Here is a 9,125-nt window from a genome sequence, read left to right as displayed (position 1 = left end):
CAAGCTGTGTTTATTGCAGTTAAATAGGCATTGAAAATAGTCCTTTAGATCAAAAGCAGGTTTGAAATAAATGCTGGATCTTCCGTGTTCAAGGGAAGTAGCTGCACGTGAGAACTGGACTTAAACCCAAGCTTTTTCTAATGAAATCTTAACAGCACGTTAAGGAAGCATCAGAAATGTGTTCTGTCTTCTTCAGCATGTTTTTTTTCATTCCTGCTCTGACTTGGAATTGGGAATTGGCTGGCAAGCCTTCAGTACTACTCCATTGGTGACTAGATATGTGTGCAGGCATCTCTAATTATCCAGTGGAGCATAATATCCCAATATCCTAACTCTCTCTGTATGCTCAATTAAAAATAGGCTTTTTGGGGAGACAGAAGTCCTCACCTTCCATCAAATGTATGTTTATTCTCTCAAACTGGGAAACTATTTGGGAAGATTTTAATTCCATCTGGCACGGCTGTCCTAGTAACTTAGACTTTTGTTTGTTTGTTTTTCTGGCTGGATGCCAAACTATTAGTCTGTGGAGATTGTTGCCTCTGAAGGATTTTGTAATAGTGTTGGCAACTCTGAGAAGATTTTATTTTGCATTTTCATGGGAGTTTAGTTACCTGTATTATACTGCCTGCACTGGGGAAGATTCATTGCAGCCTTAAGTGTACCCAGTGAAAACAACACACGGTTCCTGTCAAGAATTTAGTCTGGGTTTTGTTCTGCACAATGATACATGAAGCTGACTTAAATGCTTGGGTGAATTCTTTTCAATAGGAAATTATTGAATCCAGTGACCCATGATGTTTATATTCTAAATATTTGGAGAAGTTTGCTTCTGACCTTGTGCATCCAGTAAGTGAGAATGTCAGTTTTGAGTCCCAGTGGATACAGCTACATCTTCTTCCTCTCATATACCAAGGAGTGAATCTTGGCTCTGTGACGATGTTTACATGGTGACTTGTGCCTACTGTTTAGGTATGGCTAGGATCTTTGGGATAGAGTGGCCATGTACTTTCTGCTTGGTTCTTATGTTGGTTGGTTATTGTACAGTTCAGTAGCTGTCTTGAAAGCCTTTACTTTGCGCTTAGATCTGGCCTGTAGCCTGTGCTACACTTACCGTGTGATTGCTGCATGCATCTGGCACTGAAGACTGCCAGATGCTCTTAATCAGTTGCCATTTCTCCTGCTCCTTATAATGCTGACTGAAGCCATGATACTGCAGCAAGCCCTTGGCCTTGGATAGGCAAGATGCTCTGTGGAAACTAGGGCTGTGTTGCTTGAACTGACAGATGTGAGCATGAGGTCATTCCCTAGCACTGAAGGTGCCCATCACAGATGTGATGTGTGCCCATTGTCGGGATGTTGCCTGTATTTAAACACTTGCAGTATGAACGTCTCTGGTAAGGTTACTTTGTCCAAACCATGGATCCTGTCATGGCTCTGAGAGCACTAATAGATCTTAATGGTCCTATATGTTCTCCACTCACACCCCCTGCTCATGGGCCTAGGTTTGGGGCCTTGGCTGGTGAGGACCCTGCCTTGCTGGTTGTGGTATCTCCCTCAGCTTCTGGCCCCTGCCTTTAGGAGCTGCTGGTTCCTGCTGAGCCCTGGCAGACACAGAACTGTAGGATGTGGTGTGCAACATCCTCTCCTGTTGGTGTCTGTCTTCTCCTTCCCATTTCGTTCTAGGAAAATTTCTGTGTAGGTAGAAAGAGCTACCACTTCTATCATTCTTGTCTTTGTGTCCCAAGAGAGTCACGGATGAGGTTCTGGATAAGTGTGAAAAAAACATATATGTAATTTGCTATCCATTTTCAAAGACAAGAAGATGATCCACATTGCTACAGGAGACTGGTCAGCCAGCCTGACCTCTTTCTTTGGGAAGATTAGAGAACAATCCTTGAAGTCATGACTACCAAAGTGTAGTAAAGAAAAAATTGAAATGGTCAGATTGGATTTACAAAGGGTAAATCATACCTGCCCAACCTGATGGCCTTATGATGAGATGACACATTCTGTGGACAAGTGGACTGTACAAACTGTTGTTTAACAAGACATTTGACATGGTTTCTCATAGTATTCTTGTAGCCAAATTGAGGAGAGAGTTTGGATAAGTGACCCATGCAGTATGTGGAAAATTAGCTGACCAGCTGGGCTTGGAGCAATACTGTCTGTGGTCAGTGTCCAGCTAGCAACTACTGCATTCTTAAGCAATTGATACTGGGGCTGTCATTACCATCTTCATTAATTAATTGGAGAATGGGATGTAATGAACTTTTGCAGGTTTGCATGGAGAAATACAGGTCCTCAGGAAACTCAAGAGTAACTTAGTGTGGGAGTTGAGGAAAGGCATGCAGTGTGTCTCCCAAGAACATTTGCTTCCTCTTACTCACTTCCAACAGGTAAAACTAGGGATACTCAGAAGAGCTGGTTTCTAATGGTGTGATGAAGCCATGGTCCTGAAAGATGTCCTGTCCAGGAGATGCCTGGTTTTGGCTTGAGGCAGCAATGCCTTTGTAAAAATGACTCACATATGCTCCAGAGCCCCTGCCCCAACATCTAGTGATATGATGTTCAAGAAGGTCTGTAGGGTGGAAGTTTCTGTAACAGTGCCATTTACTTCACATAATTTTCATGATCTGTTGTAAATCATACCTGCTGTCTTGCCATGTGTCCAGTCATGCAGTGATCTGTAAAACATGAATAGAACGGGGCATCAAGGAAAGAAAAACCAAACCAGCCATGCAGGGAAACATGTATTATAAGCTGCTGGGCTTGGAAACGTTACCACCACATTTGATATGAACAGTGCTTTCCTTCCCAGGTGTTGGAAGTAATCCTTGAGTGATTTTCTTGGTGGCAGACCTAGGTTGTTATCTACAGTTCAGCCTTTATTTTAGATATCTGATCCTTTAAGCTAAGTCTTCCTTTAAACTTGGCTGTAGTGGCTACACTTACCTCTCCCTATCTCAGTCCTTGTCTTTCTGCCTTCCTAGACCTTGCCTTCATGAACTCACTTCTTCACCTCCTGAGGCTTCTTGTTTAATTTGCTAGGTTGCAACTACCATCTTCTCTTTTTAAATCTTTTTCTGATCTTCCTGGTCTCTGACTTGTCTTTTACTGTGTGCAAGCCTCCAGCCTGTTCTCATCCTGGCAAAGCTCAGTCTTTTCCTGACCTCTTAGCTCCAGTGCTACCAGCTCAAACATACAAAGCCTACCTCAGTCTGCATTTAAGCCAGGCAACTTTTTGTTTTTACTTTGTTTGCTGTCTGTTCATCAGTATTAAGACTCCAAGGGGAAAATGGTTCCCTGCTTCCAGCTTTTGTGCTCATTACTGTAACACCTTGACAAGAAAAGCAAAGGAAAATATTTACTTCCTCCTTGCATGCATGGAGCATGCCCATGGCAGTGGGAGCTTTGGAGCACTTAGTTCTGAGATTCAGCAAGTCCTTTGGGCACATGCAAACATTATCAACATGGAATAATTAGTTCAGTGGCAGTTATCCTCAAGATATGTCAGGAGCTGTTATGTAGTTGGAATCTGTCAAGCTCCATAACAAATGTCCTTTAAACGTAATTTGGGTTCAATGGCTTCAATGGTTTCAATAATACCATATTCAGCAGGTTGGTGTTATTCTAAACTGCTCTGTGCAGTTCCAGTCTCCAGTGTATTACCATCATAGTGATTTTGCCAATATTGGAATCTCTTTGATAAATTGCTGTGACTCGTGAATTGGCCACTATCCATTCAGACAGCTGCTCAAAAGAAATTACCTGTAGTAGAGAAAGTGTTAGGGCTGCAAGAAGCAGCATTATGACTACAAGGAGTACCTGCAAGGAACAAAAGCCTGGAGACCATCTGCTCTGTTAAATAAGCAATCTGGATACATTCCATAATTGTCACATGTTAACATGAAACCTCTTATTGTGGACCTGCTGGCTTGACAGACCCGCATAGCAGAGGAGCAAATACTGCCCACATTTCACATGTGGGCATCTCCAGCAACTACAATATAAATGAGCAGCTCGACAGGAGAGTGAACAAGAAAAGCTTTTCTTAGAGAAACCACATGTTGCTCCTCAGCATTTCTGCTCTACACCTCGTGCAACTTACTATGGCTGAAACCTGTTCTGATGTACAAGTACATCCAAAGCAAATTTCTCCTTGGTAAGACCGTAAGCAGCTGCAGACAAGACTTAAACATGCATGAGTCCCTAAACCTTAAATTTTAAAATATTGTTATGACAAAAAGATACTCTTTATAGAAAGAGTATGGGAAAGAGAGCTCAAATAAAGGACAAAATTATGACATGCTTAGTATTTGGAGGCAACTATGTATCTAAATAAGGTAAGTTCTAAAGGTTTAGTGGCTTCGTAAACTTTGCTGGTTTTGTAGTATTAATGTTGAAAGACATCTTTATAGTCTGCTATAACAATATATATTCTGGGTCAGACATATTTGAAAAAGCTGCATCCTAATACAATGAGCGATATAAAAGAGATGCTTAGTAATGACTGCATCCTGAGGATATTTGTACTGGATCTATTTGTGAACCCTAGTCCCAGAATGCTTTAGACTCATATTCATTTAGCACTGAAATGATAGGTTTTCCATACACAGTGTAAAGAAAGGCTCTCAGGGAAAAAAAAGTGGAGTAAGATGAGAAGTCCCACTGCTGTCTGGCAGGGAGGCACTCTGTGCTGGGTTAGTGCAAGCAGCTTTCAGCTTTTCTGTACTTCTGGGACATTTTGTGGCAAAGGAGATAAGAAACTGCAGAGTTGCTCTGCAGTGTTGTGATGAGAACCTCGCTTACTCCGTTGGTCTGTGTGCTGGGAACAGGAGAAGGGTCAAATGCATAGTCAGTGAGGACTAGACATGTTGCTATAGCTGCAAGTGCTGTTTCCTGCATATGGCTGGTCAGAGGTCTTCTGGGATTTCAGAAGTCTCTTTTTGTAGCCCTGTTTGCTTTGTCACTCTTGGTTGGTGTACACGTTCACATTTAATTCTGATGTGGATACAATTTGCAGGAAGCACAAAGTGGATTGAAAATGTACCATTTTACTTATTGAAACTTCTCTTCTGAAAGATCAGCAGTGACTTAGATGTCAACTACCTGATGAATAAACTCAAAATTAACAAATAGGTATGTTTGAGGGGGGGAGGCTCCTTGGTTTAGTCAGGGGGAGATGTCCCTTTTGTTCTGACTCTAGGCAATGTCTTAATGAGATAAGAGCCTGGAGGGAATCTGGAAGCGAAAACATAGTTCATGGCAGACTAGTGGTTTCTTATTTGATTAATAAAGATGTACGTGTGGGTTGTTTTTTTTTTGGTCCCTCCCAGCCCCATAATAGCGATATAATTTTATACTGGGTGTCAGTGGCAGAGTTTTGGCAGTGGAGAGTCTGCAGGAGGTGCCTCTGTGTGAGGTCAGGAGGTGACCCCAGCTGGATCCACAATGCATCCACTGCAAGACACAGCTGAGCCCACCACTCAGACTGGTGGTGCTCTGGGAAAACATATTTAAGTAAAGGATAGAAAACACCAAAGAGAAGGAGGAGGAGGAAACAAGAGTGAAACAGCACAGGGAACACCAAAGTTGAAGGTGCTCCATGGTGGAGCAGATATTACCAAAGTGCTGCTCATGGGGAAGTCACACTGGAGCAGATACTTCCTCAGAGGTACCGTGGCCCATGGATGAGCCCATGCTGAAACAGCTGTCATTATCACCCAAAAGAAACTGCAGCCCATGGAGGAGCTACACTGGACCATAGGAAAGTACAACAGAGAGAAACTGCTGTGTGCTGACCCCTGCACTGCCTGTTGCCTCAGTGAAAGGGCTGAGTGTATTGCACCCTGCAGTGGTAGCAAGAGGGGAAGGAGAGGTGCCTGGTGTGATGGAGTGAATCTGGGCCTGGAATGGGGGAGAAAAAGTGTTTTCCTGGTGTGTAAATGTTTCTTTCTTTTTTTTTTTTAAAAGAAAAATCCAACCCACTACTCAAATGTTTTTTATTTATTGGCAATTAATTGAGGTGAATTCCCTGAGGCAAGTCTGTTCTGCCTGTAGCAGGATGCTCTGCCTGGAATGGGGGTAAAACAACTCCAACACTACCCCTATTTGCAGAGCTATCAGTGGTGAATGGAGAAGGGGGTGTCAGGCTGCTTTTGGCATTTAAGAATGCTGAAACCAGCCTGACTCCTAAACGTCCTGAGGAAGAACAATGTCTCCTGATAGAAACTGGCACAGGTGAAGATGTGGCAGACCTGATAAAGTGCGTGAAAAAGAACCAACAAGTGATACTACTGATATCTAAAGCTGCTGAACAGCTGGCCTAGAGACAGACTACTTACACTGTGTAGCGAATAATCCTGATTATGATATTTTAGTCTAAAGATCACAATACATTTAAATAACTTATATAAATATATTTGGCTTGTCATCCTTAATCCTATGGGACAAAGTTGTATAAACATTGAATTACACCTGTATAGCCATTTAGACATAAATCATTGATGAAGTCTGGGGCTAGGATTGGATCCAGCCATGCCCAGACAGCTCTCTGAGAAGGAGTTCAGAAAGCAAGGGTGTCCTCTCTGCCTCTCGTGACTCAACAAGAAGGCTTCTCTAATAAACCTCATCAGAAGCTCCCATTCTGCCTGTGACACTGCCCATGACAGTAACTGGTGAGTGATTTCACTGTCTTTACCTCAACCCAAGTTTTCCCTTTCTTTTTTTTTTTTGCTAGTTGCTCCCCAGTCTCACTGAGGGATGGATGAGCAGGCAGTGGTGCACCACAAATCTAAAGGGGAAAATTACTATGCCTTGAGGGAGCAGTAAAATTGTCTGTGAGAGCAGTGCACAAGGAGGTGAAGAACATAAAATCTACTCCTTGCCCATGGCCAGGATGTTACATTACCACACAGTGTCTATGTCCTCCACTCCTAGGTGTGCTTTAGTTCCCAGGATGCCCTGAAGCTATGACACAAGTATTCAATGTGTAATGCTACTTTTAAGTATAGCAAAAGGGCTATTTATTCCCCAAAAGGAAAACAACAACAGAAGCATGGACACAGAATATGATCATGTGATTGTATCTTTTTAAGTGTTTTTGAAGTAATTCCACAAGCAGAGCTCAGAAAGCCCCCCATAACATCTACTGTAGTTCCCATACTGTGACTTGCATACCCTAGAGGGTTTCTTGGTCATGTAGCCATAGAGAAATTTCTACCAAGGGAGCGGGTGGGTGGCAGCTTCTATTCCTCCAGCTGACTGTCCATTCTTCCAGCAGGCAAAGAGTCCACAAGAAATACCGGGTCCTGCTTTCTTCTCAAGGCTGTGTTTACCACTTCTCATCTTTCTCAGTGATTCCATTCTCCTATCCCTGTGTGAGAAGCATTTAAGTTTCATTAGCATGCCTAAAATAGAGAGGTTTCTTTTTTGTTTTGTTTGTTTTTGTTGTTTTTGTGATGCACGCAACACCCATGGAACATAATACTTTACAGCAGAGACACTTAGAGCTCAACTATTATGATTTTTATGAGTGATAATTACAGAGGTGACACTTTTACTTAGACCAATTCATACCAGTTGGAAATAGCACAGCAGGACACAGCAACCAAAATGAGATGTACCAGAACTGAGACACCAACCAAGACTTCCCCCCCAAAAATGAGGTTAACCACAAATAACAAAGAAAGTATATCCACTTGCCTTACTTGGGAGACTTGGTCTATGTATTCATGATAAGATTACAGAAGGAGAATTCTGTTCTGAAATAATTGTTCTCCTGCCCTGAATTCTGTTATTCCAGTGGTCCTTTCAACAGGGACAGGTTTCTGTTAAGAGCTCGGTGGCAGGGCAGGTTAGCTGCCATTCCAAGAGAGTGGCCACCGGCTAACAATATCTAACACAGATGTAATTTCCAGAGGTTGGTTGCAGCTTCTAAGTTGTATCTAGTACCTACACCAATTTCTGAATTCTTTGTCCTTTGTGTGTCATATTCTTCTGTCACAGGATAGCCCCCTATCCTCATTAAAGTTGATCTGAATTTTTGACAATTAATTGCTAAAGAAGCCAACCCGGGTTTCTGTAGAGCAGGTTGACTGCTTTCTGCTTTTATCTGAGTCAGCCATGAATGTGGCAATAGGTATCTTTCCCAGCTAGATAAATGCTGTGACCTGTTGGAGATACTTTTTTTTCCCTCAGAAGCTTATAAAAATTACTATTAAACTGGAAGTTTTTATTAGAAATGACCTCAGAATGCACTCATGCATGAGGTTTTTGATAGGGCCTCTGATGTGAATGTGGAGGCACAGATATAGAGAAGAAAAGCTGCTCTGGAGTTGTGGTTTGTAAACTGTTGGACTAAATGTTTAAAGTTGCATTTCCCCTTTCTGCTGCACATCAGTGGCCTCGTATTCGTTTTTTACTACTCCTGGTGAGTAATTTTCCCTTCTCTCTCACTTTTTGTAAGAGAAAAGCTGGAGGCAGTGGAGGGTCACAGACCCCTGCTACAAAAGGGACCATTGAGCTGGGATGGGCCAGTGATAAAATTGCCAAACCAGCACAAACATATTTAGCATTTCTTCTGATAGGAGAGAGACTGGCCAAATCTCAGACTTACTTTAATAGTAACTGTTACTGTAAAGCAGTAACAGAATTGCTGACGTGGAAATAATATATTTAGCTAATTGCTGATTTAACATCTGGTAGACCATAGGGTTGATGTTGCAAAATCCCAGTGCTTAAAACAGCTGCAGAGCGAGGGAGAAGCGATCAGTTATCTCTGGGTGAGCCTGGGGAGCTGACTCCTCAGGAAGGCAGCTGTGGGATGCAAAGAGAGTGATGGGTTGCCTCTGGGACAGATTCAGAACTGACTCCCCAGGAATAATGAGCAATCTGGCTGCATAAATGAGGAAGTACAGAAGGTCACAGGTCACTGAAGCTGAGAGGATAAAAGGGAAAATCAAATACTAAGAGGTAGGTTCAGCAAAATAGGATCAGAATTGAAAATCCCACTGTCTGCAAATCCACAGCTACAAAGGCAAATACCTTCCCCACACCACCTTGACACTTGAGGTTGGACCCCCCTCATGAGCACAGACCTTAGAGGGCAACAGCTGCATCTTGCA

Source organism: Lepidothrix coronata, unplaced genomic scaffold (assembly GCF_001604755.1).
Source record: "Lepidothrix coronata isolate B3197 unplaced genomic scaffold, Lepidothrix_coronata-1.0 Scaffold10, whole genome shotgun sequence".
In the NCBI taxonomy this organism is placed as follows: Eukaryota; Metazoa; Chordata; class Aves; order Passeriformes; family Pipridae; genus Lepidothrix; species Lepidothrix coronata.
The sequence above is the reverse complement of the archived record's forward strand: the minus strand, read 5'-3'. Positions refer to the sequence as shown.